At 49.0% G+C, this 15215-nt stretch overlaps 1 long non-coding RNA gene across 1 annotated transcript in view; it reads left to right on the top strand.

Moving 5' to 3' along the window:
• LOC129386469 (uncharacterized) overlaps positions 1 to 15215 on the top strand; it is a 62365-nt gene that overhangs the window by 14173 nt on the left and 32977 nt on the right. Inside the window, exon 2 of the long non-coding RNA XR_011893918.1 lies at positions 7368 to 7460. This is a non-coding gene — a long non-coding RNA (uncharacterized lncRNA). The remainder of the gene's footprint in view (positions 1 to 7367; positions 7461 to 15215) is intronic.

Here is a 15215-nt window from a genome sequence, read left to right as displayed (position 1 = left end):
GCGGCGTTACCCCATTTCACTGTATAAAATCGAAGGCTCACTAAAACCTGCACACTCGTGCCCTGGTTACCCGGAACATGGCGTCATACTGATAAACGGCCTACTTACTGCAATCTTCTGGCGATTAACTAGAGCCGGGAAAGTAGCCACTCTTCAAGTTTACAAGAGGCTCCAGTACGCATCTTTGAGTTTGGTTGGCTCCTGGTTTGCTATGACTGTGCTATGACAAAGAGGTTACCTGGCAAGAATAATACCTACTAATTGGAAGTTTTTGTAAGCAAGACTCATAGACGGCCGAATGGACTGTCCAGTCTGCAGTTTTTCTGAGTGTATGCGGAAGCAAACCAGAAACGTAATAGAAAGAGCAATACGCAGATCCGATGGACACCTTAAAATATGACGGGAATTATCGTGCAGTAGTTATGTCAATACAACTAAACGATATGCATACAACAGTTTTTTTTTGATCATGTGCACCCTAACTCCAGAGCTGGTTACATGAACTATCTCATGCATCGCTTATGTATACGCACTACACCGCTTGCAAGGTATGCTTAAATGCAAGCAACAAATCAGGCGGATGTACGTTCTGAGAATTCGAAGCACTGATGCCATAAAGGACCACTGAACATTATATTCATAAAATTCGTGGCGCCGTAACATTCATCCCGGGATGAATTACAAGCGAAGCTCTCTAGGCTGCATGCGTGCGCTGCATACATTATGAAATCATAAACCTTAAGCATGATATGATTTTAGCTCCCGTTGTAGGCGACATTCAAGTGATCTTGAGCCACAAGCGACCGCATAATCCGGGCACTGAAATGAGATCTTCGCAAGTTACGAGAACAAAACGAGATCATCTAGGCAACCGGTCAAGACCACATTACATACCCTATTTACTACCCAAAGGTGTTATAAGAAATATTTCTTCCAAGTTCATCCAAATGTTCACAATATCACTCAAGCTGTAACTTCTAGTACGCTGAAGTTTTATTTGTCAAGTCCAATAGCTATGTTAAAAAGGCAGATACAGGGCACTGTACGTTTGATTGTAATTTCTTTTTCTGAGACAGAGTTGCCTGCGCTCTTTGCAACTTCTGACTTTGCAACTGCGTAAAAGTAACAAGGAGGAAGTGACCTGTTTCCTGCTGTTATAAGTAAGCAGGCACATAGTGCCGTATGTTCTAGTAGTGGGCACTGGTTTAGGGCTGCGATAAGGAGGCTTAGACTAAAGAGAAAAAAAGTTATTTGAAGCACACTTAAAGGCCAACTGCAAAAAAATTTTCGACCGCCTAAAAAGTCCAGTTTCATACAATTTAGACATGCAGTAGCCTCTGTGCAAAATTTTACGCTCAAAATACAGGTCAATCCGTCACAAAGAGTTCGCAAAAATTGATATTTTTCATACCGAAACTAAAAAAAAAAAAGCCGGCTTGGTGGAAATGACGTAGAGGGAGGAATCTGGAGAACCAGCACCTTTGCTGTCTGCTTTCCTCCTTGCTTGTATTCAGTTTCGGTGCATCAGCGAACATGACCCGCAAGTCTGCTAGCCAGAGGGTTAGTATACTTTAACTGCTACGTGCGCTGTGACAACGCTGTTGTATGCCCGCGATGTTCTTTTTACGTGCAGTAGTCCAGCCAATTTTCTCTATCTAGTTGTCTACGTTAAACAGCGAGGCCTGGGTGCGGTCTGCCTCCACTCGAAGCAGAGCGCATTTGGGTGGCCAAGCCAAATGGGCGGTATAGTCCGGCTTAACACGAACGCATTGCACGCGTGGCGCAATTACGCTACATCGACGAAAATTCGACGATCTACAGTCTAGTGTAAGTTCCACAGGATGGGGAAGTTGCAATGTCGAGAATTCCTGAGTACGTCTATGCTGGAAGGCACGATAGGATTTTTGTAACGTAATACAAAGACATGCGCATGCTTGTTATTATGTTGTCAAAGGAATAAAATCTGATGATAAAAGCGATGACTTAACAAATAAGCAACCCATTAGTACGTTTTCGGAAGCAAAAGTAGACAATTAATATTTGAAGAGCACTCCTGAAAAAACCAAAACTGAAACGAAATATTAAATTTTGTGTTTCGGCCATCTGGTGGTAGACCGTCGAACTGAGTCCTACGTGGCGTTAAAAAAAGAAAAAGGAGATACCGCTCAGCACGGCAGCAAGCCGCTGCCAGGATGACGTGGAACTATAGGTGCGAGCGATTAAACGACTCGGCCATGGCTTCCAACGTTTCCACGAGTGATACGCTCAGGTTTTTATAGACACCACGTGAACTTTCACGGCTGTGTTTCAAAAATCGCTTTTGGGAACAGTGTGAAGCTGGAACCGCATGACGCGTTTTTCGCCAGCGAAAAACGCGACGGGCGGCAAACGCCCGCGTTGCCGCCGACACGCGAGCACCCGTACGAAAAAAAAGGAGCGGCGCTTTCGCGCCGCGTTTTCCGGGTTGCCAGACAACATAACTCTCAACGACATGTATTGTCTCTGTTACCGCATATATATTATGCCCTTAAACTTACAGAACACTACAATAAAAATAATCTGAGTGTAATTAGACAGCGACATTTCTTTCCGAAGTGTATTTATCAAGCTTAATTTCAAGCAGCAATATTGTGTGCGAAACTGCGACTATGTACCTTCCGCATGCTGAAAAGCCGCTGCTTGTTTACAACTTCACATATAAAAAGGAGGGTCGGCCGCTTACTACCGAGCAGAAGAGGCGATTGCTACTATTAAGGGGGATGCTGATACTGAAGCAAGAAAAAATGCGGGTCAGGAGGTACATGTGGGTGCGGCCTGCCTGGTTGTGAAGAGGGCGAGCACCATACACTGGTAATATTATTAGCAAATTGTCTTGCCAGTATTAGCGATGAGACGCGACGCTTCTCCACTTTAGTTATTAGGGCCTCGTTGAAGGTTGCTTTGTTCATCTTAGGTGAACACGATGCGCGAACCAACACGATGCGCGAACGAAATCACGGTAGCACATGTTTTCCTTGACGCGCGCGCCAGTTCTGCCGAGAAAAAAAATTACGCCGAGGAGGTTCCGTCGAGATGCGCAGAGAGCAGGGCCATCTGGTGGCAAAAAAAGAACCAAAATGCCACGTGACCAAATGCCACGTGACTTACCTGAACTCTGATTGGTGGACGCGCCGCGCGACGCGTTTTTTTCTACTCCGAGCAGCAGCACGCGGCGGCGCGATTTCGTGGCGGATCATGCTGGGCACGCGTCAAAATGACGCGCGCGTCCCACCATCCGCGCGTCAATCGCGCCTGAAATCGCGCCATGCGGTTCCGCCTTTACGCATGTGCAGAGAGTCAAGAACAACATCCATCGAAAGCGGAGTTTCCAGACTACATACGCTGCAGCGAATTTTACGACAGACGCCGTAATTTTATCACAGGTGCCGTTTTTGTCTCGAAATTGAGCACACATTTTCGTCGTTTCCATAGGCTTTCATTGCTGAATCTGTAACCGCTCTGGGAAGAGAATTCTTGCCTGCCACAGCGTGATCACTGCATTTTGTTCGTGTGGATTGTCTTCCAGATCTTGTATGTCACCTGCCTTTTTCAATAATCGACCTGCAGCTTTTGTTATTCGTCAAAAACCCGCTCGTTCCGTTGAAAACACGCTAGCTTCGTGCCGGGGCCGCTTGGTGCGCTAGTTGGTACGTGTCCAGAAAAGCTGGATATGCACGGCAGCGCGTTCCATTCTTGAATCATTATTGGAAAGAGGGAGCACTCAAATGCGTCAGCCTTCGCAAGTATGTCCCTATATGTATCCTCCTGCCCAGATCTGACGGGCCTTGCAATCCGTTAAATTTTGTTTTGTATATATCTTTGAGTGTTGAAATTGTAGCTAATATGTTTAATTAAATAAATAAACTTTAGTCTAGCCACCTTTTGTCGCAATGAAAGCTCTGGCAAACTTAGCATTTCAGCCACTGAATCCTTTTACCTACATTTCGTCATAATAATCATTGCTCCAAGCCTCTGTGTTTTCTCAATTTCATTTCATTCTTCCGATATGGATCCCATATTATGCTAGCATATTTCAACGAGGAACGTACTACTGCCAGATTTGAAGTTAGTTTTAAGATCTCCGGGAGCAAGTTTAAACCTACGTCTTAGTGACCAAAGTTTAACCTCGGCGGCATTGCTTAAGTTAGTGATTACATAATTAGTAATATTTTCTCAAAAATCAGACTCATCTGATATCGTAACGCCGCAGTACTTGAAATGCATCTATTGTTTTATTGGTTTACCGCTTAGTTTTTAATTCAAAAGTAACACATTTCTTGTTTTACTAGCTGTTCGCGCATGGATACGTATTTCCCCACACCTGATGTTACATTTAGTATTTTCGATTTCTAGTTAATTTTTTTCCAGAACACTTTTAGTTCCATCGCTCTTTGCATGATGATTAACTTGTTCTCGAGCTTCTTTGTTAAACTCCAAGTTTCTGCGCCATATGTTAGCACCGGCAGAGAGCAATGATTGTAGATTTTTCTTTTCAATGGCAGTGGCAAGGTCCCAGTAAGTATTTGGAAATGCCTGCCTTGCGCACTTTTACCAATTTTTATTCTTCTGCAAATTTAATTGTAACGATCTGTGTCCATTGTTAGTAATTCACCTAGATAAATGTACTCCTGTGCAGACTCTAGAGGCCGAGTGGTGATCATTGGTTCTCATTCCGTTGTCAGGCTATTTAAAATTACCTTTTCCGTCTGCATATCAATCTTCCACCCCACGGTTACATTTTCACGAGTAAGGTCCTCGATCATTTGTTGCGATTCCTCCTCATTGTTGCTGCATAGGACAATGTCGTGTACAAACCGAAGGTTGCTGAGATATTCGCCTTCGATCCTCGACCCTAAGCCGTCAAAGTCTGATAACTTCAATACTTCTAAGGATGAAATGAATAACACTGGAGAGATTGCGTCCCCTTGCTTGACCCTTTTCTTGAAAGGTTATTTTGCACCTATCTTATAAAGAACCAAAGAAGCTGTGAAATCTTTCCAGGTATTTCCCAAGATATTCCCGTATGCATCCTCTACTGTTTGATTACGCATTGCCTTCATGAGTGAGGGAATCTGTGTTGAATTAAATGCCTTTTCAGAATCTATGAAAATTATATAGAGAGGTTCATCCTGCAATACAGTCCCGCAACTCACCGGATGACAACTTTCTAATGGTTGATTGTACTCCGTAGCTTTCTCAATTGCCTTATTGATGGCATCGATGTCTTCCACTCTATATCTCTTTCTGAAGCCAGCCAGTTCTCTTGGTTGAGTCAAGTGTTGCCCTGATTCTACTGGAAGTTATTTTGGTGAATGTTTTATACATTATTGAAAACAAACTAATGGTCTTAAGTTTATTCAATTCCTTAACGTCTTCCTTATTATAAATTCATATTTTTGTTGTCATCCCTTCTGTTCTCTGGTACACTTGAAGTCGCGACTCATCGGGTATAAAGGGGCTCAAGCTTTACAAGTATAATATGGCCTTATCTTTGAATAAATCGACAGTTGTGCCATCTGCTCCTGATTATTTCCTACGCGTTTTCCTCTCGTATGCGCAACAACAAATAAAATTTTCATGAGATACGGCGAGTGCTTCGTTAAGCAGAAAACTTCATGCGCAATTGAACGCCTCAACATGCATGCCAATCGCCTATAAAATTGTATAGTCAGCTCAATGCACTCGTACGAAAGGCAGTGAAGCGGGCCCTTGGGCTCCCGATCACGACGCCGACGTTTCGACTCCTCGAGCTCGGGGTGCACAATACCCTCGAAGAGATCGCTGAGGCTCAGGAGAGAGCGCAGATGATACGTCTGACGATGACGAAGACTGGCCGTTACATCTTGCGCGAGCTGGGGTACTTTCCACCGAACACCCAGGATCCACCGGAGCTTACGCCGGTTCCCCGCGAGCTCCGCGACCTGATCACAATCGCACCCATTCCGCGAAACGTCCATCCGGAACACAATCGAGGCAGGCGCCTAGCCCGGGCCACCGCGTTCCTCAAACCAATAAACGAGAAAGCGGACGACGTCGCTTTCGTGGACGCCGCCGCCTACCGATGCAACGGAGCCTTCGCCGCGGTAGCCGTCTCGTCCTCGCAACGGACTTTAAACGCCGCAACGGTACGCACACGTGATCCCGAGGTGGCGGAGCAAGTGGCCATAGCCCTGGCAATGCTCGACGATAAGCGAACGACAATATTCAGCGACTCGAGACCGGCCATCAAAGCATTCGAGAGAGGAGTCGTCTCCGTCAAGGCGTTGCGCATTCTCCGCGGCGCTGATCCAAGCACCCTCAAACACCACACCGTCGTCTGGTTTCCCGCCCACCTGGGTCGGATCCCGGGCGCCCCGCCCAACCTCAATGAGACAGCCCACGACGCTGCGCGCGCGCTTACCGACCGCGCCGTCACCCCCGGGCAACCACGTCTCGATGAGTTGGAGGCGAACAGGGACGCCCCAGTAACCTACAATGAAATAACCAAACACTTTTACTTGGGACGACGTCTCTTTCCGCCCCCGCACCCCAAACTAAACAGGCCACAGGCGCTAACGCTACGCTTATTACAGACAGATACCTATCCGAACCCCGCCACCTTACACATAATCTACCCCGCACGAGGGGCACCGCACGAGGGGCACCCAGACGATGCGTGCCCCTCGTGCGGGGTCACGGCGACACTCGCACACGTGCTCTGGGAGTGCAGAAACGCTCCGCCCGACTCTACCTCCGACAAGTGGGAGAAGACGATACGAAGCCCTCTCCTACAAGATCAGCAATGGGCCGTCCAGCAGGCTCGCGCAGCGGCCGCCAGGTACTCCCTGTCGGTCCCTGCGTGGGAGACGCCCACTGCGCGCTGACGTGCGTCCTGCAGGACTCCTATTAAAGTTTTTCCAATCCAATCAGCATTTTTCTGACTGCAATTAAATTTGCTCACAATAGTATTGTTCGCAAGAAGTTCAGATTGTCGACATACTTCGAAGAAACTGGTGCAAACGCTGCGTTTTGTTAGGCATCAGAATTTGTTAGCGATGCATGCAACAGCTTGTATTCTTGAGTTGTGAGGTTTTCCGAAACGGCTGCCATGAAATAGTCTAATACGTCATAAATGTATTGCGGCGTGTATTGCACGTTATCAGAAGCCTTCTCCTTACGTGCCCAGAACCGTGAATAAACAGTCGCTAGAGGGTTGCTTAAATCTTTCTACCCTTTTCTTTCTTCGTATTGCTCTTGTTCTGTCAGAACTGTATATAATGAAACCGTGTTATGGTTATGTAACGAAAATGTACGATGCTTGCTTATAATTTTGTATACCTCTCTTTCAGCTCAGCTATGGTCAGCAAGTTGGTTGTGCCTTCATATGTCTGAATAAGGGAAAAAGAGAGTTTGGTTGGCTACGTGAAGGTTCGCCGTGTAAGGTAAGAAATCTTGCGTTGTGTCATATAAAAGCATTATAAAGTCATTTGTGTTTTTTGTAAAATAAAGTAATTTAGAGCAGTCAACGTAAATAGCCTTTTTTGCCATCAGTAGGCCTGAAAATGGTTGCCAATAATACTCGTGCCACAGAGGCACAAGAATTCACTTACGCAATTCTTTTCTAACCCGCTTTAGCCATAGCGCATTGCAAGTGAAAACTGCCACCTGATTGGGCACCGGGAAGACACTGGTGGTGCAAGTATTGCACCAGAACCGAACTCACTATGACTGTCGACAGTAATGCGTTTACCATTGAGTCAATTACGGACAAAACGTGTCACCACTGTCGAAACGAGTTATGTATGAAACGTATACTTCAGCACGATTTCTGCTTCGCACTTGCCTATAAACACTCGGCGCCATTAAGCAGCACCGCGGCGAAGGATACGCGTGGCCTCTGAGATACATGGCGCACCGGTGCGTGAAAACGCTGCGAAACGCGTATTGTGGCAACCGGGCTCCTCCCTGAAGTTTGTTTCTAGACACGCTGCGCCATCTAGTGGCACTGCTGAGAAGTCCGGTAGTCCGTGCGTGTTTTCTTTAACAAGAAGCGTGGCGCGCAGCTGCCTGCGAACGCTCAGAATATTTCCCTCGCTTGCCGCGCACTCAGTGGCACAGGCTCAGTCACCCAAGTTGGCGAGAGGTTCATTGAATAGCGGCAAATACCCAGTGCATTTATGGCACAGCTTGTTAAAGCGTTGATGTGAAAGGCATTAATTAATACGTATCGAAGAAATTTAAGGGATATTTTCAGTCACTGTGGAGCGGCCCACTCCCAATGGTACGTGCCTACTTGCCTAAGTTGGTTTCAAAGACGTACACTCGCTCACAAAATATTGCGGGGTGCGCGAGCGCGTGGCAAAACGACTCTCCTCCCCTGCTAGCGGGGAACCCCTGGTGTCGAGACCAACGCAATCACGCATGCGCGTCCCTCCGAGACGGCAAGTGTGCATGTTTCCGCGGTTCCTCCTTGCGCACCGGCGGTATCCAAATGCAGCCGCGAGGTGCCCCTCTTGCGATTGGCGCTGTGGTGGCTTCGACGGGCAAAACTTCGTTTATACAATAGAAATCAAGAGTTCATTTTCGTCTTGCCTGTCTCCTTCTATAGAGCGCCTTTTCTGCCACGCTCTTCTGCGGGAGAACGCCCTGTTCGTATAAAGAAAGAAATAACGAAGATTGGCAACGAAAAGGTAGAGCGCAAAAAGAAAAATACTTGTGTTCACCCCTGGGCCCTATGCGTCAGCGTTCGTGACTCGACAAAAAGCGGCCGCAGCGGCGCGAGCAAGATTCTAAATAGGCTTCACATAGTTGTGCCCGTCGAAGCCGCCACAGCGCCAATCGCAAGAGGGGAAGCTCGCGGCTGCATTCGGATATCGCCGGCGCGCAAGGAGGAAGCGCGGAAGCATGCACGCTTGCAGTCTCGGAGGGACGCGCGTGCTTGCAGGCGCCGGTCTCGACACCAGGGGTTCCCCGCTAGCGGAGGACGAGGGTCGTTTCGCCACGCGCTCGTGCGCCCCGCAATATTTTATGGGCGAGTGTACGTTGAAGAGCGGCACACACTTATTGGCACGTACCCAGTTACCCCAGTTAGTATGAAAGAGGTTCATTGAGGACAAGCAAAGGTTGTGTGGCACATACCCAGTACTCGAACAGAGTTTCTTCGAGCAGTGGTGCCTACCATGCCCCGCATCTATATTGACTGATGCCGCCTAAAACAGGTTGCTTTCGAACGCTGTACCCTTGTTACAGTAGCCCGATGCGCTACCTATTTGACCGTAAACTATCCAGTGACACAGGCAGGTGGAAAGAAGGGTATATACAAACATACCTACCTACCAACGTAGGCCCCGGAAAGTGCGTGAAGTACGGTAAGAATGCTATCCCACTAAAATGGTTTGTAAGAATTGCGCTGATCGTCTGACTCAGTTACAGAGTGGAAGTGGAAGTATGTCAGTGTTCCTTTCCGCTCACCGCAATCGAGGTGCAAACATACATAGACGCAAACATACCTCCTAGAGACTACGTCAAGTACCCTAGGAATGCTAACACATTAAGAGCGATTCGAAAGAACTTGTGCGAGACGGCACGAAGAGGTAGCCACAATAGTCACGGTATATTTAGGCCGGCCAGTCAAGCTGCCACTGCAGTTTGAGTGCGGCCGACACCACGGCCACTCAGATCAAGTGCGCCTTGCAGGTTCTATTTCTCGTGCTACCTACACACGAGCCCTTTTTCTTCGCCAGCTTTGGAGGCGATAGTCGCGCCGCTACAGGGCTCCCCTCAGGGCCCATTGCCTTGTGCGTTGAGGACGTCGTTGATTGTGTAGGGTCCATGCAATCCGGGAAAGATGTACGAGGCAGCACCGGCAGCGTAGGTTGTGAGCGACACGCCGCCGCAGTGATGCCGTATTACGAAATCACAACCTGCCGCAGGTTCTCGCAGGGGATCGGGCCTGGTAGAAGTCACAGCTCTAAATGAAGTTCACCTGGCTGCTCGCGACGTGCATGGAGATAGCGAAAACGTTGGTCGCACAAGTTGTTGATGTAGACGTGATTCTGGAGCTGAATAAACCAGATGGTAGAGCTGATCCTGGAAAACTTCGCTAGGCCATTCATCCCGGGAAGGTGCGACCACAGAACATCGGAAGAATCGCCTGCTGCTGCTTGCGGCGAAATGTTAAATGCCGATAGTATCAGGGCTGCGGTGATCCCTGAAGGCATCGCCAAGGTTGTGCTTGTGGCGCCGCCATGCCAGCGAGAGGAAAATTTGGGCCTAGTGGAGCCGGTGGCAGAGCCTCTAAATAGATAGTGAGTGAGGTGCCTCCGAATGGAACTGGAGAGTATGCGGGAACGTCCGAGGAAGGAGAGCGGTGGGCCGTAGAGGAACTGAAAGCACTCGCGTTTGGCCCAGTTAATTCCTTGGAAAGAGTCGTCTCTTGGCTGCCTCTTAGGGTAGGGGCGCACGGACCGAGTTGAGGTTTGGTGCTGAGGCCAGCACGTGCTTACGATCGGCACCGGTGGACGCAGGTGATGTAGGACGACAAGACGCGGAATGACGGGATGAGTCAAATGGTGAGAGCTGTTGTGGAGGAGCAGCAGCTGGAGGAGACTGAGCCAGCGAGGTGCCGTTGTGAACAAGCACGGCTGCCCGCGAGTGTGCGCAGGTGTCTGTCAGGACTGGAGAACGACAGCCGGAGCCTGGAACGCAGCGGAAGCATGGAACCTACTTGAGAAGGAAATAAATGTTCAGTTGGATGGCCGAGATGTCTGGCATGTCGATGTAGAATTCCCGGAGACCTATAATCGCGGGACGTCTGCTGGACCAAGTGAGACCACGTCACAACTCGCTATTGTAGAATCAGGGCGCTGACGCTGGCATGGCTGGGCGCGGTCGTCCGGGTCACCAATATTTGGGATGGCTGGGCTCTGTCGTCTGGGTCAACAGTTTGTGGGAGGCGTCGAGAAGAGCTAGCCGCCGTAGGCAATGTTTATTTAGGCCGCCTAGCCACGGTGCCACTAGATCTCGCGAGTGGCCGACACCATGGCCGCTCAGGTCGAGTGTGCGTGCGTGTTTTATTTCTCGCGCTACCTTCACGCACACACTCTTCTTCTTCGCCGGCTTTCGAGGCTACAAACGGCTTTCGCCGCTACAAACGAACTGCGCCCACTTCTTGACTATGTTACTGTCTGTAACTAGCATAGGGTCAGGGTTGCCTTCTGTTGATCGCGAGGTGCCTGTCTTGCGTGATGTTCGCACCCTACGCATTGACCCAGGTGTTGCCAAGTCAGTCATTAAGTAGAGACAACGAGGCGCATATACACCGTCCGCACCGCTGCAGCAACCGCCGCCGCCATCAGGCTGTCCCGCTACACATGGCACATGCGCGCCGTAGAATCTGTGGAGACGCGGACTGCGTTCATAAGAAAAAAAAAAAAACACAACGGGACGAAGCAGAAGCACCGCCACCTCTGGGAAGCGAGGTGAGTTCTCCTTAAGCGATGGAACCGCCAAATATTTAAACACAAACTAAACTTTGGATTTGTACAACAAACAGAAGAGCGGTATGATTGGCCAACCAAGTAGTGCAGTCCAACTGCCCCAAGGTATGTAACAGGTTTAAGGGCACGCTAGCCACTGTACGCACGTGGTGTATCCTGGGACAACTGCTCGGTCTCATAAAGAGCAAACGGCAGTCTAACCAAACGCATCGTCAATCAACTGTGATCTCCCGGCCACGAACAATGACATTATTCTAGAACTCACAACTACCTTAGCCCCGAGATCAATACTGTCTAGACTCTTAAGCAGATGTACACCTTTTGGGTCATATCTTGCCACACAACAATCATCGTCTGTGTTGCTTGCGTTCCTCGCTTGAAAACGCTGCGCTCGCTACTGTCCTGTCGAGAATGCTCTGTCGTGCTGATAACGCGCAAGCAGTTGGTGACTTGCAAGTACCGGGCTCGCAGTGTTAAAAAAAGGAAATGCAGACAAGAGAGATGAGGAATATTGTTGTGTGGCAAGATACGACCCAAAGGGTGTAGTATTGCTAAAGACTGTACGCAATTTACATGGGACCTAGCGACCCAGCCTGGATTGAATTTTCAGAACGGAAACCACTAAACCCCATTCTCACCAAATACATCGCCTCCGATAAAGATGACATCATAATCCGCCTTCTCTGCAATCTAGATTCTCACTCTACCGGAAACATCAATAAGTACTTCAACGACATTCAATGAAGTACTTCAACCACCCACGCTGAGTAATCTAGCACCTATGTGCCTTACACCATGCCTCGAGAAGCTGTTCGGACACGTTTTACTCAATCGTCAGAGCCTTTCACTCAAGGGACAGCAACCTTATTAAACACCGTATTTATATCCAGAGCACACCTTTCCACTCAGGAGATGCTCTTCGAATTTCAAGAATATCTTTTGGACAAATCCTCCTCCGCCATTCAAGCTCACCTCGCCGTGGACATAAAAGAGGCTTTCGATAACATAAGCCTCTTCCTGATTCTCCAGAATTTAGCCTCTGCAGACTGGGGAGAAAGACCTATAAGTACATTTTAAAAATTTTTCGCAACTGTAAAGCCAATATTGGCCTAGATTTCCTCCGAACGAGTCATACACCCGTCCTGAATAAGGGCATCGCACCAGGACAGCGTCTTGTCACTCACTTTTTAACCGCTTGATGCACAAACTCTCGAAGCATCTGGATAACGTTTTCCACACTAGACCACAGTGAGAAAAAAAATACTTAATATACTCATCCGCAAATCCTTCAAATTGCCCTGAAGCCGCCACTGTACTCCCCCACAGATAACCACATATCCATGAGTGCACATCACACCCTTCAAAGCTCGTGAAAGCGTACCTCACTAGCGAGCAAGAAAAACTTGCCCTCCCCCCTACCTCCCCACACGGACTCCACAGTGCACCAAAACCTGTACATCCCGGTTTACGGCACAGTGAAAAGAAAAATTAGCATGTGGACAACCAGACGGCACCACATTCAAGCCGATTCTCCACTCCAGCGCTACGTTGCCCGAAGTAGGGCACTCCAACGCATGCATAGTAGCAAAGCAGACACCGGTTCACAGATAATGTTATGATTCGGACCAACCAGCGGCTGCTATCAGTGTGATATACTACGACCACAGAAAGGTAGCTACAGCTTCCATATGCAATAGCAATCCGGTAAGGGCAGAATCAACTATCATCGCCCTAGCAATTACTTCCGGCAAGCAACACACCCCCATACGCGGCGACTACAGAATTGCCCTGCAAGGATTCCTCGTCGACAAGATCACACCATGTGCTCTACGTAGAGGCGGGGACACATGAGCGGAGAGCGCTGCGAAGTTCGCCACGGCGGGCCGGTGTAGCACCGGTCGCAATCACAGATCGGCGGCGGCCGCCTGCGTGCAGCGGAGTTGATATGACCGGCATGCCGCATGCGAAGCCCCACACCGGCGAACAGCAGCAGCCAATAAGAGCGAGGAGAGCACAACGTCACGATGACGTTGCAGCTAACGCAGCGGCACTCCTCAATAAAACAAAAAGAAGACGAAACCCACTATAGAAACATGTTACTAGCGTCATAACAAAGCTTGCACGAAAGTTAAGCATCTTTTGTAACTCTTTTATTACAGCAATTATGGCACACTAAAATTTACGAGGGAGTGTATAATGAAAGATCATGTTACCATGCGTTAACAAAATGTGAATTGCCCATATGTTTTCGATTTCTTCACGCGGATTCCAAATAGGTGCAGTGCACTCCAGTAACATTGAAAATAGGTGGGGCTTGACCGAAGCGGCGCCACCGGCGCGCCTCTGCAACCTTCGCTCCCATGTATTCCCGCCGACAATCCAGCGGAAGTTCTTAAGCGGTGATCGGTGCGGCGCGCAGGTCGGGATTCCGCACAAGAGTTTCCCGCTTAACGCTCATATGCACCCCAGACCAAGAATCTGGCTGGAGATCGACAAGCCCGTGCCGTAGACTGAACCTGCACGTACCGGGTGGTACACACAACAGACCACACCAAAGTCCCCAAATTTGTTCCCGTGCCTCACTAATACTAGGAAATGCTTGACAATGGTCTAGGATATGAATTCCCGATTCGAAACCAGCGCCTTACGTGGAAAAAGGCTGTGATCTGGCGCCGGTTACCAGCTCACAATTGTAAACACATTGCCTTCCTCGACATGTTCTATTCGACCATAAGCCCAGTTAGCTACGCACATTGCGTGGAATACGCTTTCCCAAACCGCTTCTCGTGGGCCTAAATATCGCACCTATTCCTCTCTCGCATTCCGAGCCCTTTATCGGAGACCTGGGAAGCTGCGCTGCTCAGGTCGCACTCACAGGACCAATGTAGCCAGATTGAGCCGCTCAAGGCAGCAGCGGCCAGCACAAGAGCCCTGAAACAAGGGCCCCAATCATTCTCCAATATTTTCTTTGCATTAAAAATTTATATCCTCATGATGAGCGTACCGTTGAATTTGCTCGGAAGTGGAGCAACGGCAGCGGCATGCACTTCTCTACTTACGCGGCTGCATGATCGCTGTACGCATGTACATGACATGATTATAAGAACGCAATAATGGTCCTGCTCAGCTGGTCTGTGTATGCATTGGTAAGAGTAGCACAGACAGCAAAGCTCAAGCTAAAGTTATTCAACATTTCCCTTTATACTGACTAACACCGACTATTTTCCGTCGGTCTCACCTAGTGCACCGCCGAGGCACGACGACTGTGATGCCACTGCCAGTGCTCTTTATTACGCCATCATTGTGACATGGCTGGTTGCTGTCTGTATTGGTCGCAGCTCTTAGGCGCCGTTCCTACGGCGAGCGTCAGTGTCCGCGTCCTAAGCGTAACCGAGCGAACGAGCCAAGCGAAGGATCAATGAGCGAACGCGGATCGCAGCGGGGAATGAAAGACGGCGATAGCGAAGACAGTGCGAGAAGAAAAGGAGAGGCGGAGGGTGCAGCGGAACCGTGACGCCCGATGACGCCACCGGAGCGATATATATAAATAAAAACGGTGCACGAACAGAGGTCTCTCTGCGGCGGCTGCTGTTAATCGGGCCCACGGGTCACCCACGCGCTGCATCTCGCAGTCACTCGATTAGCGAGGCAGTCACACCACAGTTCGTTCCGTTTGCAACGTGCCGCATGAGACAGATT

This window comes from Dermacentor andersoni, chromosome 4, assembly GCF_023375885.2.
Source record: "Dermacentor andersoni chromosome 4, qqDerAnde1_hic_scaffold, whole genome shotgun sequence".
NCBI classification, from domain to species: Eukaryota; Metazoa; Arthropoda; class Arachnida; order Ixodida; family Ixodidae; genus Dermacentor; species Dermacentor andersoni.
This window is presented reverse-complemented; position numbering and strand designations above follow the sequence as displayed.